This window comes from Macrobrachium nipponense, chromosome 33, assembly GCF_015104395.2.
Source record: "Macrobrachium nipponense isolate FS-2020 chromosome 33, ASM1510439v2, whole genome shotgun sequence".
In the NCBI taxonomy this organism is placed as follows: Eukaryota; Metazoa; Arthropoda; class Malacostraca; order Decapoda; family Palaemonidae; genus Macrobrachium; species Macrobrachium nipponense.
In genome coordinates, this window is record NC_087219.1 from 29,613,691 (window position 1) to 29,641,579 (window position 27,889).

The window sequence follows — 27,889 nt, forward strand, 5'->3', positions numbered from 1 at the left end:
AATAAATCTAATTATATATATATATATATATATCTATATATTATAATATATATATATATATATAAATATATATATAATCTATATATTAAATTTAATATATACTTATATAATATATAATTTATTATAATATAATATATATTTATATATATATATATATATCTATATATAATATTTTTTTATTAATATATATATATTTATATATTATATATTATTATAATAATAATATAATTTTATTATATATATATATATATATGCTATATATAATAATATATATTATAATATATATCATGTTATATGACTAATATAATCTATATATATATTTATATAATATTCTATATATATATATTATATATATATATATAATATTATATATATATATCTTATTATATAATATATATATATATATATCTATTATATATATATATATATATATTATATATATATATAATCTATCTATATATAATATATATTATATATATATATTATATTATTATATATTAATTATATAATATATATTATATATATATTGTATATTATATATATATAATCCTAGCTATTATATTATATTATATTTTATAATATTTAATATATATTAATATATATTATATATTTATAATATTTATGTATATAGTATATATTATATATAGATATACTTATATATATATATATCTATATATATTAAATTGTTATATTAATGTATAAATATATAGATATATAGATATATCTTATCTATATATCTATATATAATATTATATATTATAATATATATATTATATGTATATAATATATATAGTATCTACTATATATATAATATTTATATATATATCTACTCTATATATTATATATTATATAATTATATATCTATATATATAATATATATATTATTTATATATCTATATTATAATTATATGTATAATATATAATTTTCTATATTTGTATATATAGATATATATATATATAATATTATATAACATATATATATATATATTTCTAGATTATATATATATATATATTAATTATCTATTGTATATAATTATTATATTTATATATATATATATCGTATATTTATAGTATATATATCTATATTCTATATATATATATTATATATAGTATATATATATATATATATATATCTTTAATCTATATATATATAGATATATATATGTATTAATATAAATAATAATATATTTATATATATATATTGTAAATGTAATATCCTATATAAATTAATATATGTATAATATATCTATATTATATATGGTAATTTATATATTTATTATGTATAATATATAATAATATATGTATATATGTATATGTATTATATATAGTATATAATATGTATATATTATATATATCTATAATTATATTATAGATATAATATATTATATATATATGTATTATTAATTGTATATTAATATGTAATTTATATATATATGTATATATTATATATAATTAATTATATATATATATATATATATATATATTATATAGATATTATGTATATATAATATATATTAGATCTTATTATATATACTATATATTCTTAATTATATAATATATATAAATAATACATATATTATTATATATAATATTTTGTAATATAATATTATACATTATATATGTATATATAATTTCTATGTATATAATATAATATATTATATTCTATAATATATTAATTAATATTATTCTACCATATTTATTTTTTTTAAAAAAAATATATATTTCTATATCTACTAATATATATCTATAATATAATTATATATAATTATCTATAATATAATCGTATATAGAATAAATTATATTAATTATATAATTTATAATTATATGTATACTACTATATGTCAATGTATAGGTATGTATATACGTATTATATATTATATAGATACATATGTTAAGATGTAATATAGATGTATATACATAAAAAAAAAAAACGTTTTCATGTAAACTTTGAACTCACACAATTCAAAACCCGATCAAGGATTTCACTGTTTGCCTTCGAAAGGTTAAACGAATACTGGCACACGAATATGACAAAAACGGTTCCACATAAAAATTAAATGTTGAAAGGAAAAAAACTTAAATCATTTGTCTGTAAATAACAACTAATGGCGTTTTGGATTCCAAAGTGACGTCGCATTTATCAACACGAAATACCCCAACTTCATATTTTATTTATAGAAATAAGGCCCGAATCTATTCTGTACACAATGATGAAAACTGCAGTTATTTTTTCCAGCATTGAACCCATTTGGATTTCCGGGGATCAGGGATTCGCTTCTCTTTTTCCTGACTTGTAAATTTAGTTTTATAAAGAGATATAAACAGTTCCATCGATTATCCTTTTTTCAGTTTTCTGTAAAAAAGAAAGCTTTTCATATGGCTTTGTCCTTCCTTTCGCGCTTTTCCTCTCCACCCTCAGGTCTTAAAAACAAACAGTTGAGGCTGAAGAAGAGCTTAGGCAAATTGGTAATCTTGTATCGTGCCACCATACCGATCCATACAGACATAAAAAAATTAAAAAATTGCAAGCCCTCTATCCTCAGTAGTAATTGAATTTCATTTCAAATTTTAAATTTAGACTTGAATCGGTGCACCTTGGCAAGACTAGTCAAACAGGCCACAAGGCCCTCACAACAACCATTTATACCGCGACGACCACCGAAAGATAGATTTATTTCCGGTGGCCTTGATTGTACGTTGGTACAGAAAACTCGACTGAGCAATTTTTACTTATTTTTTTCATATCAAGACGAAACGAATTATATAAATTAACGGAGTTATAACAGTTAACATGAATCCCACCTCTAAAATGTATTCTTTAATTAATTCGGTTGAAATATGACATGTCGCCTCGCTCAGTCAGACATAATCACGTTAATTGCCTCATTAACTTAAACGATGTGCCCTAAGTAGCTTATTAAAGTGTGGTTTAACTATGACTATAGTGAAATAGAATTTACGGGCCATTTAGGGAAATTGGTAAGGTCTCGGTGAAAAACCCTCTACGGGAAGCAAAAGGAAAATCCATTTCTGAAGACGCTTCATGGTTGTATAGAGTACAATAAGATAAACTGATTGATTATAGCTAGGAAAACTGGCGTCACAATACCGAATAAATTTAAAATAAAACAATCAAAATCTAGAAAATTCAACTAAAATATCAATAAATAAGTAAATAAATGAATAAATAAATAAATATATAACTTAAATAGTGGTTTCATATGGCAAATATCTAAACAGATATTATGTACTGTATAATCATATCTGTTCACTCATACTATCTAGTACATATGCCTATTGTATATATGTTAAAAAATTTTAAAAAGCGAAATAAAATGTAAATAAATAGATAACTTTAAATATTATGTACTGTATAATCATATCTTTTCGCATATAGTACTGTATACCTACTCGCATATAGCAATGTATAATCATATCTGTTCATATATACTATCTACATGCATATGCCTATTGTATTTGTGTTAAAAGGAAATTAAAAAGTTGGATAAAATATAATTGAATAACTTTAAATATCATGTACTGTGTAATCATATCTGTCCACATATACTATCTACATACATACGCCTATTGTATATATGCTAGAAATTTTTAAAAAGTACAATAAACTATGAATAAATAAATAACTTTAAATATTATGTACTGCAAATCACATCTATTCGCATATGGTACTATCTGTACATGAACCTATTGCATATATATGTACAATTCAAGGGTCAATTCAGAAGGTCAGCCTCTCTAACAAAGATTAGATGTGGATGTTAGGTCTAATTCCAAGTACTGGGACCTATATGGTGAGGCCATTCAGCGCTGAAAGGAACATTGAGAATAATTTGAGAGGTGTAACAGGATTTACAATGAGTTACAAGGATTAGGATGTCTCAAAGACTTGTTAGTCCATCCTAAGAGGAGACATCGTGTGCCAACGTGTCCTAATGATTTTGTCTAGCTTTCTTTTAAACTCTTCCACACTGATGAGAGAGAGAGAGAGAGAGAGAGAGAGAGAGAGAGAGAGAGAATAGAGTTACAAGGCGTTACAAGGATTAAGATGTCTCAGAGACTGGCTAGTCCATCTTAAGAGGAGACATCGTGTGCTCACTTATCTGTAGGAGCAGGTTTTACTGTGCATTCACAGTGTCCTCTTAAGGATTTTGTTTTGCTTTTCTGTAAACTGTTCCACACTGTTGCTGTATACGACTTCTGGTGGCATTTTATTCTACGTGTCACGGAAAACCCTTTTTCATTTGCGTTATAAAACAACCGTTAAGAGAAGTTTTTTTTTTTTTTTTTTTTAGAACGTCAGAAGGACGCAAGAGAATACGAAAACTCAAAAGTATACAAGCAATGCTTTCTCTTGTCTGTCAATTCGCTTCGTGACGTTTTTTGATACTCTCAGGCTATTCAAATCTGGATGGATTCCACTGGAAGCATAACGCATACAATACACTTTCTGAAATGAGACGTCTGCAGATTTCCAAACCGCACCGGTGTTGTTCGGAGGAAAGAAGAATTCATCGGGAAATGTTTTTCGGGGGATTCGCAATCAGGTGGTCGTGTCTCTTGACAGACAGCGTTGTGTTGTCTGTTTTCGATGAAAGATGAATTGGAATCTTGATGTATTTTTTGGTTTGAACTGATCACTGTATGTGTATATGTACTATATATGTGAATATATGTGTATATATATATATTAATAGATATATATATATATATATATATATATATATATATATATATATATATATATATATATATGCATGTATAATATATACACACACATATATATAATTATATATCTCTATGATATATATAATATATAATCGTATATATATTAATATATATATTATATAATATATAAGCAGAATACCCACGGGAAAATGATAAGTTCAGGAATCCAAGCCGACTTTCGTCTTTGATTCTCCAGACATCGGTCAAGGGGAGCTACTGACAATGTCTTCGAATAAAAAGACGAAAAAGCGCGTTGGATTGCCCTGGACTATCATTTCCCGTGTGTTTATTCGATTATTTATGGAATCAGTGCACGTGCATCTACTGGTGGATTTTTTGTAAGCATATATATATTATATATATATATTTATTATATATATATTATATAGATATATATATATATATCTATATATATATATAGAATAGATAGATAGCTTATCTATATATTGTAGTATATATATAATATATGATTATCATATATATATTATGTATATAGATCTTCATATGGATAGATACGTACATAAATTCACCTAACATAATATATATAAATAAATTCGATACATAAATTATACACCTAGCTGGACCCATTTTACCCCATTATTTATACACAGTATGGACATTCTTTTGCGACCTTCAAATCTCATGTATGAATGCCTCACTCAGTCAAGTTATTGGAGATCATTAATCATAATAATAATCGGTTCGCATTTAAATTTAATATTTATTATTATTTCATTTAAACAAAACAAAAAAAAGGGGACCGCCCGGTTTTATTAGCGGTCTTCTAAAATTGCTTGCTAGATTCGACACTCTCACACACGGGACATTTTCTAATCCCAAATAAAAACATTGCCATTCATACTCCCTTTGGAAAGGGGTGGTTCCTTTTCCATTTTGCATAATATTCAAGCCCAATCCCTTTATTTTTTACCCCTAGTTATCCCACAACTTTTACGGGAGACACTTGGTGTCGGGTGATGGGAAGAAACAATAGGATTTAAGGGCGTTTTTTTTTAAAGTCTTATGGTTTGTAAGAAAACAATGAGGAGTTCGTTACGCCCTTGTTGCCAAGTCCCATATATTCGCTTAGGGCCAAAGAAAGAACTCTCACCGGGGAACAAAAGCACATGTGCCTGTTTTGCAAAGAGCGGTTTACGACCACTGTATTCTCGATTGGGAAAAAGGAAAGTTGGAAATTGCCTTTAAACCATCGTCGTTTTGACGTTATTTTATTTTTTTGATTTTATGATTGATGATTAGATTGAAGTTAAGAAAGGAAATTTTATTTTTTTTATTTTCCTTTCCATTGTAACTGTTTGATCCCTGCTATCTATTCTCTTGTAATTAACTTTCATTTATTGTTTTTGAACTGAGAGCTGTTTAGGGTTCTTGTATTTGTTGTGAATGTGCAATAGCTCCTAAAATAATAATTTAATTTTTGGAAAGATTGGTTTCAGAGTTAATAATGTACCAACTTAATTTGTGCAAAGTACCGGATACAAGCTATAATATATAATATATAATATATATAATATATAATATATAATTACAGATTATATATTATACTATTTATATATATTTATATATTATATTATATATATTACTAAATAAATAATAAATTAAATAAATATATATATATATATATATTACATATATATATATAATCATATATATATATATATTTAATATAATATATATATAAGGGCAGTACGGGGATTTCGTTCAACATATATCAATAATTTCATTTTTGGGATCTGCCATAACATTCGCGGTCAGTAATTTGAATGTTAGTTCTCTCTTCTCTCTCTCTCTTCCTCCTCTCTCTTCTCTCCTCCCCCTCCTCTCGTCCTCTCTCTCTTCTCTCTCTCCTCTTCCTCTCGCCACATAGAAAAACAGATATTTTAAAAATAACACGAATGGGTAATTAAATAAAACATCATGGAAAGTAAAAAAAGTGCAAAATTTGTATTATAATATATATAATATAATATATATATATATATATATATAATTATATTATTATATATAATATATATATATTATATTTTATACACATGTGTGTTTATTATATAAACTTGAATCACAAAAGTTTGGAAAAACGTGATTAATATAATTCCATTAAAATAAAGGTAAATTTTAATATAAGCCACGAAGGAAAAGATCAAACAACGGAAGGGTTAAAAGGGGACGAGTTTCTACCAAGGGAAGAATTCTTTTCGACTTTTTCAAACGTCCTTTACTTATCAGGGGGACCAAACTGACACTTACATGGAGAAAATTGAGGAGGGAGAGAGGAGTTAACTGGATAAGGCCGTAAAATTATAAATAACTGGACAGATATGGATTATCTTTTAGAATTTAAAGTTTTATTGCGCAATAATACAACTTAACTTAGTAGTTGGTTATGTAGTTGCCTTCTTTAGAGATATTTTTCTTTCGTTAATCTTAAAATAAAGGAAATTATGTTTAATATTTTATATGTTTTTTGGTGGAAAATAGAGTTTTTGGTTTTTACCCAAAGATCTCGAATTCGGGTGGTCAGCTGTCGCCCTGTATAATATAATCCTTAATTGTAATTGTTTTTGTCCCTGTTTCGTCCCTGGACGCAGTTGGGGACTAATTATTTTTCGTTCTTAGTTCTTAATTGTTTTGTTTGGAAAGGTTACCTCAATTTCTTCAGGGTTGTGTCAGATTATTGTAGGTAACTTCTAATCTGTTATTTATAATCCCTATTTGTTCAGTTTAACACGACCTTTGTCCTTGTAAACGAACCTTTCTTTGCTGTACTCTTCAATTTTCTTATGTGTAAGTCATTTTGTTTGCTTAAGTATAGGGACCTTTGAGTCGAAAGATCTTGACCAGCAGACCCTTCCGTTGCTTATTCTTTCTTCGTAGCTTATAACTTTATCTATATATATATAATATATATATTATAATATATTTATATATTACGTTAAATTATTGTATATATTTATATATATATGTGTAATGTATTATATTAAATATATATATATATATATGTGTATTATAATATATTATAATATATAGATGTATATATATAACATATATTATATATAATCTATAATATATAGATATATATATATTATATATTAATATATCTATATAATATATATATATAAATATAATTTATCTATATATAAATATATTTAATATATAATAATATTTACGTATATATTATAATATATATAGATATATAATATATATATTATATATATTATTAAACTTGTTAATAATAAAACGCCTGGTAACTTGAAGGATGCTGGGGAAAATCCTAACCATTTGGAACTTAGTTTATGATGCCCTTACGTGACATTAAAAAACATAAAATTAAAATTTTAAAAATGTGGATTTTGACCTTCACCGTTTTCAGATTTGTTATATATATATATATATATATATAAATAATATATAATTATATAATATTAGTATTAATTTATATTATAATATATATATAATATATTATAAATACACATATAATAATATATAGTGTACATCATAATCACATATACATTTGGAGGGATATATTTGCAAATCCCAACCCGACATTGATACATGCATATGTACGTTGCATTATCTGAATTATATCGCCCAAAAAAATGTAAATTAATATGCCTTTAAGCCCCACAAGCATTTGGAGGAACTTATCGGGGAAAAGGGAAATAAAAAGTTTGGAAAAAAATAAAATTTGATAAAAGTTGAAAAGTCTGTGGAGAGCTTCTTTTTTAAAAAGAGGAAATTTCTTTTGTTCCCCCGGTTTGCTTTCATCATTGGCAAATTGGAGTCTCGTTCTACCTCCAAAGAAAATTACTCGGAGGTATGGCCTTTCACCCAGGGAGCATTCCAAGAAATCTCGGAGGTTATTCCCCTTTCTACCCAGGGGGCGGCATTTCCAACATATGTCCACTTTATATTAGAGGTTCACACACCATATCCTTTATGAAGTGTGACGAAAAATATTATTGCGGGGGGTTTTTTTCTCGTGTGCGTTCGCCGCCGTGGTGTGTGCGTGGTGTATGTGCTGTGTGTTACGCGGCATGATTTATGTATGGGCATATGAATTTATATAGTGGAAAATGCAGGGTGGTATATAAAAAAATAAAAATATTTAATAATAAATAGATATGCGGCAATGGGTATACAAGTAGGTGAATGTCTATGTAAGTATATATATTAATATTATATATATATAGATATATATGTATTTATAAATATAGAATATATTACTGTATGGATTTATATTATATATTATATTTAGTATATATATAATATATATACATACATACATATCCATGCCATAATACATTAAATAAACATAGATAAATACATAATAATATTATATATATATATGATAATATTATAATATATATATACATACATTACATACTATACATACCGAACATACATAACATTAGATATATTATTATATATATTATAATATATTATCTAATATATTATAAAATATAATAAATTGATAAATAATATCCATAATCGATATAATAATAATATTTATGATAAATATTATATATTATATATATATAGTATATATTATATCGATATTAAATATATATATGATATATATATAATGTAATATAAATTAATAATATATTAAATTAATATTATGTAATTTCTGCCTATGCCTTCCCCCCCCCCCCTGTACCCCCCCCCCCCCCCCCTTCAATAAATAAATATACGTATCATGTAAATATATAATATATAATATGTATTGTAATGTGTAGTATTTGCACATGTATGTTATGTATGTATATGATTATTGTATATTAATATATTTTATATATATACTATATTACTAATTATTATATAATATATATATAGTTAATATATAGTTATGTTTTAAATTTTTGGGTATGATGTATTGTATGTATGTATGTATGTGTGGTATGTGATGTATATATATATATCTTAATTATTTTAATTATTTTTTATATTTTTAATTATATATATTATATAAGATCATACATTTACATATATATTATATTAATAATGTAATATTTATATATACTATATATATATATTCCTATCTGTATACATATACATTCTACTGTGTAATGTGCATTAATGAAGATTGATATTAAAATAATTTTGTTTATATATACACATGCATTTCCTACTCTAAAATTCAAATTCAATGCATACATAATCCTTGCGCTCACATACACAACACCATGCATAACCACACATCTACACAGGCGGGCGAACGAACGCACATATGAACAATTACATCGCATCTATTTGTCGCTAACCCATCATAAAGGGTGTGTCTGGATGGGAACCTACAAATGGTATTATGGAAGGAATGGCCCCCTCCCCGGGTTGTTTGAAAAGGTGGCCATACCCATCACCCCGAATAAACCTCCGAGATTTCTTGGGAATGGCTCCCTGGGAGTTTGAAAAGGCCATTAACCTCCGAGGGGAATTCTTGGGGGGGGTGGAAGATTAGAGTCCTTGGGTTTGCCGTGAGGAATACCCAATTTGCCAAGGGGGAAAAGAAATGTCCTTGGTTTAAAAGCAAACGGGGGGACAAGAATTTCCTTTTTTTTAACACGCTACGTTTTAGTTCCCCGGGACCCGTTTCTCAACTTTATCCCAAAATTTTGGTATATGAGATATATCAGAATATGTTAATGTATATTTATATATATAGTATTACATAGATATAATATTATTTAGGTTAGTATATCTATATATAATATGATATATATATCTATATATATAAGCTGTATTATATATAGATAGAAGGATAGGATATCTATATACTATATATAGTATATATATATATAATAAGATATTTATATATTATATTTAGAAATATAATCTATTTATATATATAATATAGGATATAGATATATATATTATTATATGGATAATAGAGATAATATATGGATATAATTTATATGAATTTATACATGATATATATAATAGTAATAGATGTATATAATATAAAGATACTATAATATCGTATTATATAATAATATATAATATATAAATATAAATTATATGTTTTGTTTTTTTAAGAAATTTATATTATATTAGTATATTATATATATATAGTATACAGATTAGTATATATGGAGTAATAGAATATAATAAAAGTATTATAATAATTATATTAATATAAATATATATTATAAGAATTAATATATTATATATAAAAATATAATATCTAAGAATCTATATAATATATTATATATAATTCTATTATCTATGTAATATCATATATGTCTATTAATATATTATATCTATATTATAATCTATATATATATATATAATATATCATATATAGATTTATATCTTATATAATTATATAATATTTATAATATTTATATATATATATATAATATGGATAATATATTTATTTATTAATATAATATATATAAATAAATACTAAATATTATATATATATAAATATATATAAATATTTTTATATGTATTTTTCATATGTTCTATAAGAATATAGAGTTATGTATGTTATTGGTCGTATGTATGTATGTATTGTATGTATGGTATAGTATATATATGTATATCTATAATTTTATATTTAATATAATATATGTATATAATATATAAATAGATTGTATGGTATGTAGTTATGTTTATGTATGTATGTAGGTATGTTGTATGATATGTAAATATAGGTAGATAATTAATATATATATATTATTAATATATAATATATATTATACAATAAATATTATATATCTAATAATATATATATATAAATATCGATATATATATATATAATAGATTTATATATATATATATATATATAACATATTAAATTCCTACTGTATACATGTGCATATAATTTATTTATATAGAATTATTTGGTTTAGTTATATACACATGCATTTTCCACTATTATAAATTCATTATGGCAATTGCATATATAATATAATATATGTATATATATATTATAATCTATATATATGTATAATAAATATATATAAAATATTAATAATTATAATAATCATATATCTATATATAGGATAATATTATATATGATACGTTCACATCATAATAATAATATATATGATTAATATATATTACATATATGAGATATTTATCTAATTATAAAATAATCATTTCGAGTTGGAAAACTCTAATCTTTTATTGTGAACTATTCTGAGTACAATGAAATATATAATAATATATATATTATATAATATATATATATATATTATAATAATATTATATTATATATTATATAGTATATAATATATATTTTAATATATATATATAATATATATATATATATTAAACTATATATATCCTATATAAAATATTATAATATATTCTATTGTATAATCTAATTATTAATAATAGATCATTATAATCTTTATTGTTTTATTTTTACGTTGATTTGGATTTCTGACATGGAATCGGATTTAAATATTAAAGATTTAAGAATGCGTAAAAATGATTAAAAACAAATGGGTTTGGTGTTTGTCAAGTGTCCATGTACTCTACGTGCCCTGAAAGACTCTCTTTCCTCTCTCTTCTTCCTTCCCTACTCTCTCTCTTTCTATATATATATATATATATATAATATATATATATATATAAAATATATTTATAATATATATATAAAAATATATCTATACATATATATATATAATATTATATATATATATAATATATATATATATATATACAAATATTACAAAATATAATAGTATAAATAAATGATAAATCCATTAAATAAATAAATATCTAAAGGTAATTATGCCTACAAGGGGGGAAAATAAAAAACAACGGAGTATATCTAGCGAGATTAATCCTTTCGACGTTTTCAAAAACTACACTTTACTTAAGTCAACGATGAACTGGAATTTTACAAGAGGAAAAGGAAAATGACATTACACGGAACAGTTCATATAACTGGACCAGGGGGTAGGGATTATTAAATAAAGAGAAGAGATTAAGTTATCTAGAATCCGATACACCTGGTGGAAGATGGAGTAACCCTTCCCAAACAACACAAGCAAAAAAGAAAAACATGGGTACAATTTAAAATGGGGGTTTTGTCAAGACAATCGCTGCAAGACACTAAGGACAAGACCAAATTTTTTTTTAAAGGGGAAATTTTAGGTATAGGGTGGACACCTATTCAGAGCATATAATACACTATAAGGAATGTTAATGGAAAAATGGCCCCAGAGAAAGCAACAACATAATATATAAAATTCCATATATGGATTGTCCTTCATTTTATCTCTGACTGTCGAGCAAGGGCTTAGAAGTAGGGTTAAGCCAGCATAAATATTCTGTAAAAACTGGGCAAACATCTAATACAATATTCATTCATTTAATTGAAAACAACCACCGAATAAATTGGATTGGTAGTTCAGTAATTGCAAGGTCAAAAGAAGTCTTATCACGAAATCTTTTAGAATATGCTTTAATGCAACTTACTTCTCATTGTAATTTCAATATTAATCGTGGCCTGTTTCATTTAGACCCTTGTATTTGTAATGTTTAAGAATGACATCAAAGATATAATTACAGACTTAAATAAAAATTAGTTGCCTTAGAGATATCTTCGTTTTATATGTATATTTAATATGTATTGTGAATATGTATTGTGAACATGTTTTAATTTACCAAAGTTCTGAATAGCGGTCACCTATAATAATCCTTTAATTATCTTGTCCTTTTGTCTGAGCAGATTGTCTTAAACTTTTAATTGTACCCATGATTTTGCTTGATTGGGAAGGTTACTCATCTTCCAGGTGTGACGCATTCTAGGTACTAATCTCTTTATAATCCCTATCTGTCAGTTATACGACCTTTTGTGCATTGTCATTTCCTTTTGTAAGTCAGTTCATCTGCTAAGTAAAGGACGTTTGAACGTCAAAAGATTTCGCGGATACTGTGTTGTTTATTTTCCCTTGTGGCATATACCTTTATTTATGGATTTATCACGTTCCTAACTTTCGTGATTCAGTTATACATTATACATATATCTATTATATATATATTATATATATATATATATATATATATATATATATATATATATATATATTATATTCATTATCATCAATTATACAAAATTCTCAAAATGCCAGCATGAAATCATTTTAGGTACTGTCTGTCTGTCTGTTTGTCTGTCTGTCCCCGTGAAAATCTATGATTATCAAAGATCAAAAGTTGTTACTGAAACGAGTTTTTATGGTCTCTCTCTCTCCTCTCTCTCTCTCTCTCTCTCTCTCTCTCTCTCTCTCTCTCTCTCTCTCTCTCTCTTAGGTCGTTTTAGAAGCTAGGTATTGAAAAGCTTTTTACAAATAATCGCTTAATCCTCTTTCGTCTTTCTATTTCTGTAAATAGCAAACAAACTGTATAATACCTCATAGGTAATATTTTCCTATTGTAGGGCCAAAGCTTTTTGGCACTAAGGAGATATTTACTTTAAAATGCCTCTTTTGTTGTCTTGCAATGTTTGAACTTTATTTGGGAGAACCGATTCTTGAAAGTGGAATAGAGAGGCTCTCTCTCTCTCTCTCTCTCTCTCTCTCTCAAATTTGGAAACTTCATCTTGAATTTACACCTTAGTCTTGTCACCCGAATGGCCGAATTATTTTCTAACTTGAATGACAAAGAAACTGAGCAGATTACTCTCTCTCTCTCTCTCTCTCTCTCTCTCTCTCTCTCAATTTTTGGAAACTTAAATCTTGAATTTAACACCTTAGTCTAGTCACTTGAATGCCAGAATTATTGTCTAACTTGAATGACAAAGAATCTGAACAGATTGCCCCCTCTCTCTCTCTCTCAGCAACAACAGAACCGCGTTAAAAGAGAACTCTCGTGGAATATTGCCAATAAGATTCTTTTTTGGTGGGGAACTCTAAAAGCAGATATTGACAGGAACTTTCTTCTATCATCGCAGTTTGCCAATAACCGGAGTTTGGATTTTTGTGTGTGCGTATGTGTGCGTATAACCCCACAATCGTATGAAATGGCCAGCGCTCATTTTTTGTCACATTAAATGCAGTGAATATGATTTTAAAAGTATTTCGATACGATTATGGGACTTGCAAAATCTGAGTTTTGTGTAAATACCCCTTTCGGAGTTGCCAGCAATGATATTTTGTCATTCTTTAGGAATGAAATCGTTTTATTGGATTTTGCAAAACATATTTTTATTAGTGCGACGTTTTCCATACTACGCGTTTATCTCCAATTCGGTAGTTTCAGGGTTAATGGTAAAACATTGCTAATGTAGTATTCGCTTGACCTTCGCTTATTGGAAAGAAATAATCATAGTATATGGCAACATTTAGCAAACTCGCATTTAGGTAAGAATACGTTAGATACAATAAGCCAAGAGAAATTACCGGAAATCGGTAGCATTTTGGGTCTAACAGACCTCAAACAGATTAATGTGTTTTCTGGTTACTTAAAAGAAAGCAAGATAAAATCATTAGGGCACTGTGAATGCACAGAAAAACCTGCTCCTAGAGATAAGTGAGCACACGATGGAATAAAAAGTCTTTGAGACATCCTAATCCTTGTAACTCCTCGTAACTCTCTTCACAAACTAGTTTGACATGAGCAATGGATAGTTTAATCTTGGTAGGGATCATTGTATTAAGGAAAATGTCAAATTCTAAAGATAATATCACTGGGCAGAAACGCGAGAGCTCCGTCTTATCAAGAATTCAAGAGGTGGAGTTGCTATAGTAGATTCACATCAACCGTGCATTTGATGTCTAGGCCAGTCCCTTACGACGCTCCTGTTTGGCTGTTGATAAGCCAATCACAGGGCTGGAAACTCTCAGTCTCTCTCGAGAGTTCGCATGGGTAGGATCTACTGTTCCACCTCTCCTGAGGAATATACGTCTTTCAAAAGTATCCCAGCCGTGTGACTGGCTTATCAACTGCCATTCATGAGCGTCGTCAGGGACTGGTTCTAAACATCAAATGAACGGTTGACGTGATTCTACTATAGCTAGTGAGAGTACCTAATTACGTTCGAGGACATTACATAACAGAGGGAGGTTGACTCGCTGTCGAGTAAATAACAAGCGAGGGGCCTTGGGGGGGATGGGTGACAAGACTACAGAAGAGGATGAATTGCCTAAATGACAAAGGAAGTCGAGGTGACTGACGGATAGAATGGCAGGGTGATGGATGGGCCCAAAACAGAGCTTCCTATATACGTACATGGTTTCGCTGAGAGATAATGACCGTCTGATCAGTTTTCGTCACGATGTCTGATTTGGAAATGCCGTGCATTACTACCCTAATACTATTCACCTTGCATTTTATTTGCTTATTATTATTTTTTTTTAATTTACTTCCTCTTGCTTGTCCTTAATGAACACCTTAATATTCTTTGGAAGCTTGGATTTCAAGTCAATGTCCCCTTTACTGACTTCATTCCAGATGAATAGGTTCTATCCAATAGATAATAATAATAATAATAATAATAATAATAATAATAATAATAATAATAATAATAATAATAATAATAACAATCAGTGCAACACTATGACACTCTCTTAGAAATTATTCGAGATTTTGGCTGGATACGATTTTTTATTTATCAAGATTTTACGTAATTTTTTATCTCTTAAGATTTAATTTAACGTATTTTTCATTTACCAAAATTTTAGGTATATTTTATCTGTAAATTTTTGCGCACTTTTTCATTTATAAAGATTTTAAGTTTATTTTTGTTTTTTCATTTAAAATTACAAATATTTTCCTATTTATCAAGATTATACCAATTTTTCTATTTCTCAAGATTTTACGTACTTTTTCTATATCCAGAATTAACGTATTTTCTAGTCACCAAAATTTGAGGTATATTTATGTATATTAAATGCTTCCGTACTTTTTTTTTTATTTATCAAGATTCTACGTAATTTTTTTCCTTCAAAATTTCAATTATTTCTCGTGTATCAAGGTTATTCGATTTTTCGTTTATCATGGTTCTACGTATTTCTTTTTCATCCTTCAAGATTGCAATTATTTTTAGATTCATCAAGATTATACGCATTTCTTTTTTTTTTTAACCAGCGATAAAAATTCCCCCAAACTCGAGCTGCAAATGAAAACTGTGGTTACTGCACTCTTGACTGAAATGAAAACTACCACCGGCCCGTCGGTATTTTTAATTTCCAAAACAAGAGCGGGTCTATTCTTGCATGACTAGCGCAAAAAAAATATATATATATATATATATATATATATATATATATATATATATATATATATATATATATATAGTATATATATATATATATATATATATATATTGGTGGGTACACCGATGTTTAATTGTATAAAATACTCTTTTTCATAAAAAACAAAACTTTTTCCTGAAAGAAGTCTAAAAGAATTTAATGCCATATCAAGCAGAATTACCATGATTTGATTTCATCATAGGTGCACCGATATCTGATATTGTACAGAATACTCTTTTTTTAATAGCTTTAATTCTGACCGAAATCTAAAAGAATTCAATGACAAAATCAAGCTGAATTACCATGATATAATTTCCCTATATACTAGGTCAGCCCACATTACCAAAAAAATAAATAAATAAAATAAAAGAAATAGATAAAACTATTATTGATGGGTACACTGATATTTAATTTATAGAGTTTTCTTTTTTTTATAGCTCTATTCCTGACAGAAATCTAAAAGAATTTAATAAAAAAATCAGTCTGAATTACCATCGGAGGGTACACCGACATTTAATAGTATAGAATATTTTTTTATATAGCTTTATTCCTGATAGAAATTTACCAGAATTTAATGACAAAATCAAGCTGAATTACCAAGATTTAATTTCACCACACAGGTCAGTCCACATTATCAAAAAAAAAAAGAAAAAAAAATTATTGGTGGGTAGACCGATACTTAATTGTATAGAGTACTCTTTTTTATAGCTTTATTCCTGACAGAAATCTAACAGAATTTAATGACAAAATCAAGCAGAATTACCATAATTTAATTTCATCACATAGGTCAGTCCTCCTCCACCCCCCTCCCCACCCCCCAACAAAAAAACTATTATTGGCTGGTACACCGATATTTAATTGTATAGAATACTCTTTTTTATATAGCTTTAATCCGGGCAGATATCTAAAAGAATTTAATAACAAAATCAAGCTGAGTTATCATTATATAATTTCACCAGGCAGGTCCGTCCACATTACCAAATCATAAAACAAAAACTCATTATAGAAAATATGAATATTTTGATGCTATTATCCCAGACAAAATTCTATCTCAGTCTGAATTACTATGATATAATTTCACCGCATAGGTCAGCCCACAGTACCAAATCATGAAAATAAAAAAATTAAAAATTCAATATAGAAAAGATAAATATTTTGATACTACCATTTCACCACGTGGATCAGTCAGCGTAACCCCCCCACCCACACACGCCCAAAAAAAGAAAAAAATTTAATAGAGAAAAGATGAATATTTTGATAATATTATCCCAGACTGAATTCTACCTGCATTTCACCATACATTTCTAAAATACCCGGCCAGTCGCTCGTTACCAAAACATTAAAATTAAATCATTTAAGGAAATATAAAAATGCATCAAAGCCAATCAAAAAGAAAATTAAATATTTCGAAGCCATATTCGTTCATTCCCACGGGAATTGAATCTTTTTTTTCTTTTCTTTAATGGAGGGTCTTTCGATATTAAAAGTCGGCGAAAGTCACAGACACGGAACCACTTTGAGACGAGAGAAATGAATAAAAATTATTCATTTGACGGAGAATCAGATGTTTGGTGGCAATTGGTCTCCCGTTGAGAAGGGAGGCGTTTGATATTTTTCATTACATTGATTGCATCGTTACTGGAGCTATCGGGACTATATATGTATGTATATATATATATATATATATATATATATATATATATATATATATATATATATATATATATATATATATATAGATATATATATATATATATATATATATATATGTATATATATAAATATATATATATATATATATATATATGTGTGTGTGTGTGTGTGTGTGTGTGTGTGTGTGTGTGTGTGTGTGTGTAGATGTATATGTGTAAATGTATATATATACACCCACACCCCCACACACACACACACACACACACACACACACACACACATATATATATATATATCCATATATATATATATATATATATATATATAAACATATTATATATATCTAATTATTAATGTTTCTATCCATCTAATCATCAACTCGTTGAGTGCTCTACGATGAAAGGCGTATCCTAAATATAACGTCCAATTAAGCATTTGTAAGTCAGGCTATTCTTTCTCGTAACGTTGCTAGAGTCAAGTTACGAATTCCACGACGGGAAAAAATAATGTAAAAATATATATCTAAACGCAAATAATTTTCAAATCAATATGGTAAACTATACGACATCCTACAATATGCCACGTGACCACAAACAGCTCAAAAATAATTCGCAGTGACAATAACTAAGACCACTCATACCTGACAATAACAATGAATATAAAGAGTTGCAGAAATACACTGACGTGAAACATTTATAGCACATTTACCTTAGGTTGTTATTGTTGTTGCTGTTCTTGGTTAGTAAATCAAGAGGCACTTGTTACATTAACAATGTAATTAAGACACATGTTACCCTTCTACCTGCGTCCGAAGTACATTTGATGTAAACAAAACAAGGACGGCTGATATTTCGACTAAGGCACTTGGTGCCTACAGGACTGCCCTCTGTTAGCCAGTAGCAGAAAGTAGGTTTGTCTTAAAGAAATGGGTATATATTGGTTTATGTGTGGAAATGTACGTGATGAATATTGTTATAACATATAAATATATATATATATATTATATATATATATATATATATATATATATATATATAATACATATATATATATATATATATATATATATAATATATATATATATATATATATATATATATAAAAGCCACCATACGCATCTATCTCTTTCTAGAGGTGATACTAGAAGGAAGGTTACCATTCCGCTATCCTGCAAATCGCATTTGGGATGAAATTGCTAGCCCTACGCCCGGCTCAGTGATCTGATACCTTAGTCCCCGAAGATCTTTGCATGATCGTTTCCTATCACTCCCTCAGGTTGGTGCTCGTACCACTTATTACTACAAGGTAGCTGATGTTTCTTGCACAGGCTCCAGTAGAGGGCTTTTGCCACTGAATCATGCCTCTTTTTATACTGGTTTTGTGCAAGTGCCAGGCATTCGCTTGCTATGTGGTTTATGGTTTCATTTTTAGTATTGCACCTCCTACATATGGGAGAGATGTTATTTCCGTCTATCGTTCTTTGAACATATCTGGTTCTTAGGGCCTGATCTTGTGCCGGTGGTGTTATCATTCCTTCAGTTTTCCTTCTTTAGCTCTCTCTGGGTGCCATTGCCAATTGTCATCGGCTGGCTAGCTTCTTTAGTCTGTCTCATGTATTGTCCGTGCATTGGGTTGTTATGCCCTTCCTCTGTTCTGCTTGTCATTCTCCTGTCTCTGTATATTTCTGGGTCTTCGTCTACTTTTATCAGTCCTTCTTCCCATGCATTCTTCAGCCACTCGTCTTCACTGGTCTTCATATATTGCCCCAGTACTCTGTTCTCGATGTTGAGGCAGTCCTCTATGCTTAGTAGTCCTCTCCCTCCTTCCTTTCGTGTTATGTATATTTCCGGTGTTGAGTTTTTGACTTGAGTTATCGCCTTGAGTCTCTGCATATATTCTTTCCTGATCGTGTCCTTCATCTCTTGATGTTTTATATCCCCTCCTTCCATTATTCCCAGGTATTTGTATCCAGTCTCATCTATGTGTTTGATGTTGTTCCCATCTGGTAGCTTTATCCCTTCAGTCCTTGTTAGTTTGCCCTTTTGTATGTTGACTAAGGCACATTTTTCTATTTCAAACTCCATCCTGATGTCCCCAGGTACAATCCTTACAGTCTGGATTAGGGTATCTATTTCCTTGATGCTTTTACCATGCAGCTTGATGTCGTCCATGAACATCAGATGGTTAATTCTGTTGCCTCTTTTCTTGAGTTGGTACCCTCCAGCAATCCATCTGTTCTGCAGTACTTTTGTCTTGGGAATTCATGGCTTACTTAACCGAAGAATGTGGGGATGGTGAGTTCTGCCCTGGCAAGATCATTCTCCCTGATACCTTCTGCTAACCTCGCAGTCTTATTCCAGAGCTTGTAAGTATTATATTCCAGTTGCACATTGTATTTTTGAGGAAGTGGATGATGATTTCCTCTGCCCCATATATTTTCAGGCATTCTATTAGCCATGTGTGTGGTACCATGTCGATGGCTTTCTTATAGTCTATTCATGCCATGCTTAGGTTGGTTTTCCTTCTCTTACTGTTCTTCATTACCATTTTGTCTATCAGGAGCTGGTCTTTTGTGCCCCTCTGTTGGTGGGGGATGGTGTTTGTATCCTCTGGGTAATTGTATAGCCCTTCGCTGATGATACCTGTTAGTAACTTCCACATTATTGGTAGGCAGGTGATAGGCCTGTAGTTACTGGCTATATTTCCCTTACTCTTGTCTTTCTGGACTAAGGATGTTCTTCCTGTGGTCATCCATTTGGGTGCATGGTGATTTATGATACAATGCTGGAGTTGTTCTGCTATTCTTGGGTTTAGGGCCTTGAAGTTTTTTGAGCCAGTATCCATAGACTTCATCGGGACCTGGGGCTTTCCAGTTTGGCATTTTCTTTAGTTGGTGTCTGACTGTGTCTGTCGTGATGTCAGTGAATCTTTGTTTTATTCTCCCTGTTTCTTCACCCTTGACTTCCTGGAGCCATGTTGCATGTTTGTTGTGTGATACCGGATTGCTCCATATGTTTTCCCAGAGTCTCTTACTTGGTTCGGCTTCAGGAATTTCTTGGTGGTTGTCTTCCCTTCTTAGTTGGCTATATAGTATTTTCTGGTTGGTTCCGAATATTTTGTCCTGTTGGTATCCCTTATTGCTGTTCAAGTACCCTTGGATCTTATGTGCTTTGGCCTTAAGCCTCTGTTTTACATCTTCTATTATGTTGTTTAGTCCCCTCTCCTGTACTTTGTATTTCTTGTTCAGTCCCTCCCTTGTTTTCTTGCTTCTTAGCCTTTTTCTGCCATCTCTTTCAGTTTACTCATGTCTGATCTCATCACCATGATTTGCTTTCCCAGGTGCCTTTTCCAAGGAGCTTGCCGTTTTGGTTTCTGTTGGGTTGGTTGTGCTGGTGGTGTCGGTGTTCGTATCCCCATCAGTTCTGCTACTAATTTTGCTCCTGCATATGTCAAGTTATTTGTTTCTGTGATATTGGTGGTGTGTATTAGTCTCTATTATTTCAACTGACCTCACTAGCTTTTCTCCCCGCCTAATTTTCTTGGTTTGTAGGCTACGGTTTCAATGGAGGGGAACTTTGGTTTCTCGTCTGTATCTGGCTTCAATCCACTGTCTGATTTTTCTTTTCTACCCATTTCCGTCCGTGTGTTACTTCGTCGGTGTTCTTCGTATGTTGTTGATACCTCATCATCCCTGTCGTCTTCTGTGGCATCGTCTCTCAGTTCGTCTTCTTTTAATTCGTTGCCGTGTGTCATTTCCGTTTCCAATTCCTCTCTTTCTGTTGGGGAGAGCCAGTTCTTTTTCTTTATGTTCCTAACTTGGTCTGCTAGCCTCTACTCTATTTGGGGGGTGTTATTCCTCTCATTCCAAATGTTGACCAACCTTTTTCTATATCCTCTCTCCGTCGGGTTGCTTCTGATGTAGCATCTCCATATTTCCTTATTTTCTTCTCTTGTCCATTTCTTCTTCTGGTTTGCTTCTGTAGCTCCAGTCTCTGGTTGTTGGTTACTGTCGTTGTGGTGGTCAGTTGCTGGATGACGACCTTAAAGTACCTGACCGTCTTCCCCTTCAATTGGGCTGAATACCTGGCTGCCTGACGAAGCTCCTCTGTTGCCAGAGGTTCCATTTACGTCGTTGTTGTTTAATCCTTCATTTCTTTCCATCATTGCTGAGTTTTGCTATTTAACCCATAGCTGGACCCTACCCCATCAGGTATAGGTACTCATTTACAGCTGAGTAGACTGAGGTAATTATGGTAAAGATCTTTACCCAAGGAATCAACGCCGAGGAGAGCGGTCACCCATCCAACGACTGACCAGCCCCAATGTTGCTTAACTTTTAGATATATGTACCCACAGATTTAGCTGACCTTATGCCAGCACGGGCTCTTGCTCCTAAAGCAGCCCGTAATAAATGGGATAGAGGAGAGAAAAAATGTAACAAAAATGGAGAGAGCAATAAATGGAAACGCGAAAGACTATCAGCTAAATTTTTTTTAAAAGACTTGAAATAATTCGTTTTTAAGTGAATATATTTTAAACATTTTAAAATATATTTTAAATATATTTTAAATGCGAAACTAATAAGCTCTTACAAAATTCCCTGAGGCTAATTATGCATTTAATGAATGTCTTAGCACTTAGTGGTAATGAAAGATTCATGTTTTTAAGATGAAGGAGGGAGATATTTTTTTCGAATGGAAGAAAGGAAGATATACAAAATACTTGTACGTATGTAATTATGTAATTAATGAATGTCATAGCACTTAGTGGTAACGAATGATTCATGCTTTTAAGATGAAGGAGGGAGATATTTTTAAAAAACATGGAAGAAAGGAAGAAATAAAATATAAGAAGGAACTATCAGCCCATTTTTTTTAACAACTTAGATCATTCGTTGCTCTCTGAATATATTTTGAACGCCTTGCTCGGGAGTTAAAGTGGATTATAGAAATGCGATATAAATTGCTTCTTGCAAGGAAAAATGTACTCATTTTGAATCAACCTCCAAAATACTTGGCTTGAAATCGAACGAGTTTGCAAAAGAGAGAACACGGTCAGGACAAGAAGACAAAAATGAAATTGGGGTTAACAGTCTTTATCAGGGATGGAAAGTACAAAGAAAAAATTGCAGGTATCCATTAGCATTTCTTTGTATTAATGAAACGAGGAATGATTTTTCGTACAGCTGAAATGAGAAATCATTTTATCTCGTTTATTATTTAACTGTAATTAGGACTTTTCGTTCTTCTGCTTCATTCACGAGGAAGCTGAAGTAACTAATTGTTTTTTTCATGTGGTAGTAATAACTCTCTCTCTCTCTCTCTCTCTCTCTCTCTCTCTCTCTCTCTCTCTCTCTCTCTCTCTCTCAGCACACACACATATTTTCAAGAGGAAAGTAAGTAACTAATTTTTTTCATATGGTTGCACGAGAAATTTGAACGCCAGTAATTTCCTCTCTCTCTCTCTCTCTCTCTCTCTCAGTACACACACACACACACACATGTATATAGGCACACACACAACACACACACACACACACACATGCAAACAGGCACACACACTCACACACACAAAAAAGCACACTTCATGCCACGCGTATCTGTTTCATACTATTTATTGGCAACCTATTTCGACCATTAGCACTAAACTGAATAACAAGAGTACTCTCTAACGAAAGGCTGAAAAAAAAACACCAATTCCCTCGAACCTTAAAGAAACATGGCAAGGAAAAAAAGAAAAAAAAAACAATATTCCCCTACAACTGCATTTGACCCGTCTCTGAGTAAACAGAAACAAGCAATTTATTTAAGAGTTCTGCCCAACGGAGCCACACTTCAAATCTGGCTCTCTCGTGAGACCTGCCATGTGGCAAACATCAAGGAGTCTGAAATTGCATTTTAAATGTGCTGCCACGCCACACCTCGAGGCTACAGAGAGAGAGAGAGAGAGAGAGAGAGAGAGAGAGAGAGAGAGAGAGAGAGAGAGAGATCTGGCTTTGTCGTTGGCTGCTGTCTACCACTATAACTTACTTGCAAGGTGTTTAGAATATGTTCTATTAGAAACGAATGATTTCAGTTATTAAAAAATTGCCTGATGGTACTTCCGTGTCCCCATTTATTGCTCTCTCTATTTTTGTCACATCTTTCTCTCCTCTATCCCATTTATTACGGGCTGCTTTAGGAGCAAGAGCCCGTGCTGACATAAGGTCAGCTAAATCCCCCCCAAAAAAGGAAAAAAACGTTATCCACATTAACAAGGCTTCGTTCATTGCCACTACAAGTTGAGTCGTTCATTAATGAAATAATTAGCCTATGGTTATGTTTTTAAAAGCTGATCTATTTAGCATTTCATTCTACCACTATAACTTCCTTGAAAGGCGTTTAAAATTGACACAGTAAGAAACGAATAATTTCAGTTATTAAAAAATTGTCTGGTGTTTCTTTCGTGCTTTCCATTTCTTGATTTCTCCACTTTCATTAATCTTCCTTTTTTCAGCCCCGTTTCACAAGGCTTCATTCATTACCATCGAGAACTGTGTCATTCATTAATGAAGTCGACCTCAGATATGTTATCCAGCGAAGGCAAATATCCTTGCAAACACATCCAGAACACAGTGGCTGGAGCAGCTTATCCAGAATCCAGCTGTAAATTCCAAAGTTCGTTTCCATCTCATCCATATGTAAATTAGAACAGCAGATCTTAATGACAACTTCATAACAAATGAGGATTTGCCAGGCGCAGTTTTCCTACTTTGCATGCTGGTTCGTTGCTGTTGAGTTTTGTATCTTGAATGGTTTAGTTTTGATGTGTTTTGTATATTTGCTTTGCATTGTTTACTTGTTTTTTTTCTGATAGATTTTATGCATGTTTTTATTCTTCCTGGTGCATTTTGTGTATTTTGCATTTCTTTCATTTTATGTGTACATTTTATTTCATTTTTTTCTTATTTAATGTTAAATCACTTTTATTTGCTCTGATCTTTTTAGATGTATTTCTGGTAAATATAGATTAGAGTATTTTGTAAATTTCTTGATAGATTTTTTACATCAATTTTATATTTTCACTTTTGCTAAAACTCAAAAAAAAACTATGTCAGAATATTAAAGGCAGAATCTAAAACTCGAGAGATTTAGAGAACCATGGTATTCTAAAATTCTAAAACAAACACATACACACACATACACATGAACACACACACGGACATACACACAACCCTTCTTTTACCAACTTCTCATTTCAAAGTCCTCACTTGTTGATCATTGATCCAAACTTCCCTTCAGTCGAAAACCAAACACATACTGGCAAGGACCATTGCTCGCAGGTACTTTGATCTCCGAGAGTTCCAGGCATCAATCATTCAGAGGCAAAGGTTCGATTGAGCTTCTGACGGTAAAATTGCTACTCTTTTGTTGGTTTTTCGTCTCGAAGCTTGAAAGTAGACTCTCTGTATGGAATCACAGGGCTGGAAACTCTCAGTCTCTCTCGAGAGTTCACATAGGCAGGACATATGTTCCACCTCTCCTGGGGGATACTTTTGAAAGACGTATTCTTCATGAGAAGTGGGACAGATCCTACCCATGTGAGCTCTCGAGAGACTGAGTTTCCAGCCCTGCGATTGGCTTATCAACATCCAATCAGGAGCGTCGTAAGGGACTGGCCTAGACATCAGATGCACGTTTGATGTGAATCTACTATAGCACTGGATAGGCCTAAGCTTGATGCATCTTTTTTTTTTTCTTTAATTCACAGTTCGAAATTAATCTTTCTTTCCTAATAAAATAAATTAAAAAGTAAAAGGTTTGCATCCCGTATCAGAAGGTTAAACACTATAAGAGGATTAAATCCTATACAAAAAGGTTCAATCCCATATAAGAAGATTAAATCCCATGTAAGAAGTTTGAAATGCCATATTGGAAGATTAAATCCTATACAAAAAGGTTAAATCCCAATCGTATAGGAAGATTAAATCCTAGAACAAAAAAGTTAAATCCCATTTGACAAGGATAAATCCCATATAAGAAGGGTAAATCCCTCAGAAGAATATTAAATCGCACACGGAATGCTTAAATATCATATAAGAAGGTTAAATCGCATATAGAAAGATTAAATCTTATACAGAAAGTTTAAATCTTATTCAAGAAGGTTAAATTCCGTATAAAAAGTTTAAATCCCATTTGAGAAGGATAAATCCCAAAGAAGAATGCTAAATCGCATACGAAAAGCTTAAACACCATATAAGATGGTTAAATCCCATATAAGAAGCTTCAGTGCCATATAGGAAGATTAAATCCTATACAAAAAGTTTAAATCCTACTCAAGAAGGTTAAATCCCATATAAGGGAAAATCACATTTAAGAAGTGTAAATCCATTACAGGAAGGTTAAATCCCATTTAAGAAGGGCAAATCCTACACAAGAAATTTAAATCCCATATAAGAAGGATAAATCCTATTTAAGAAGAGTAAATCCCACAGAAGAATGATAAATAGCGTACGAAAAGGTTAAATCCCATATAAGAAGGTTAAATCCTACATAAGAAGAGGAAATCCCACAGAAAAATTATAAATCGCGTACGAAAAGGTTAAATCCCAAATAGAGTGATGGATACAGCTTATTCTTGAGCCAAAGAGAACGATGGTGGTATTGGGCTTTTTTTTTTTTTTTGTCAGTTCGTTCAAAGAGTTTCCTATATTGCAGATACAAAGCGAATGCGATTGACTGAATATTGGAAAGTGCATATAGACACTTTAGCATATGAAGCAACGGCATTATCTCTCTCTCTCTCTCTCTCTCTCTCTCTCTCTCTCTCTCTCTCTCTTCGTTAATGTTGTTGGTTATCAAGTCTCACAGCTATGTAGTGATATTTTATTAGCATATGAATTAGTTCCTTCCCCTCTCTCTCTCTCTCTCTCTCTCTTAATAACACGCACTTATCAAAAAATATTCCTTGTAAAATTCTGAATGATCTAAAGCATGCAATACCTCCATCCGAAGCATAATCTTGCAAAATGTATCATCACTTCAGGAGGAAGAGATTTTGCTTCCTACATCAAAAAATATATACATTTTTCTTTATTAATCCCTAAGAACGATCATTCTTCCTCATATACTACACACACGATTGCTTCTCTCATACCAAATGGAAGTTCTGCTTCAAGATGAGGAAGAGATTCAGAATTGCTGGGGAATAAATGAATGAGTTTTTGACCACAGATTAGTTTTCTGTAAAAGAAGACTATTGTGCCCGGCTTTGTCCGTCCGTCC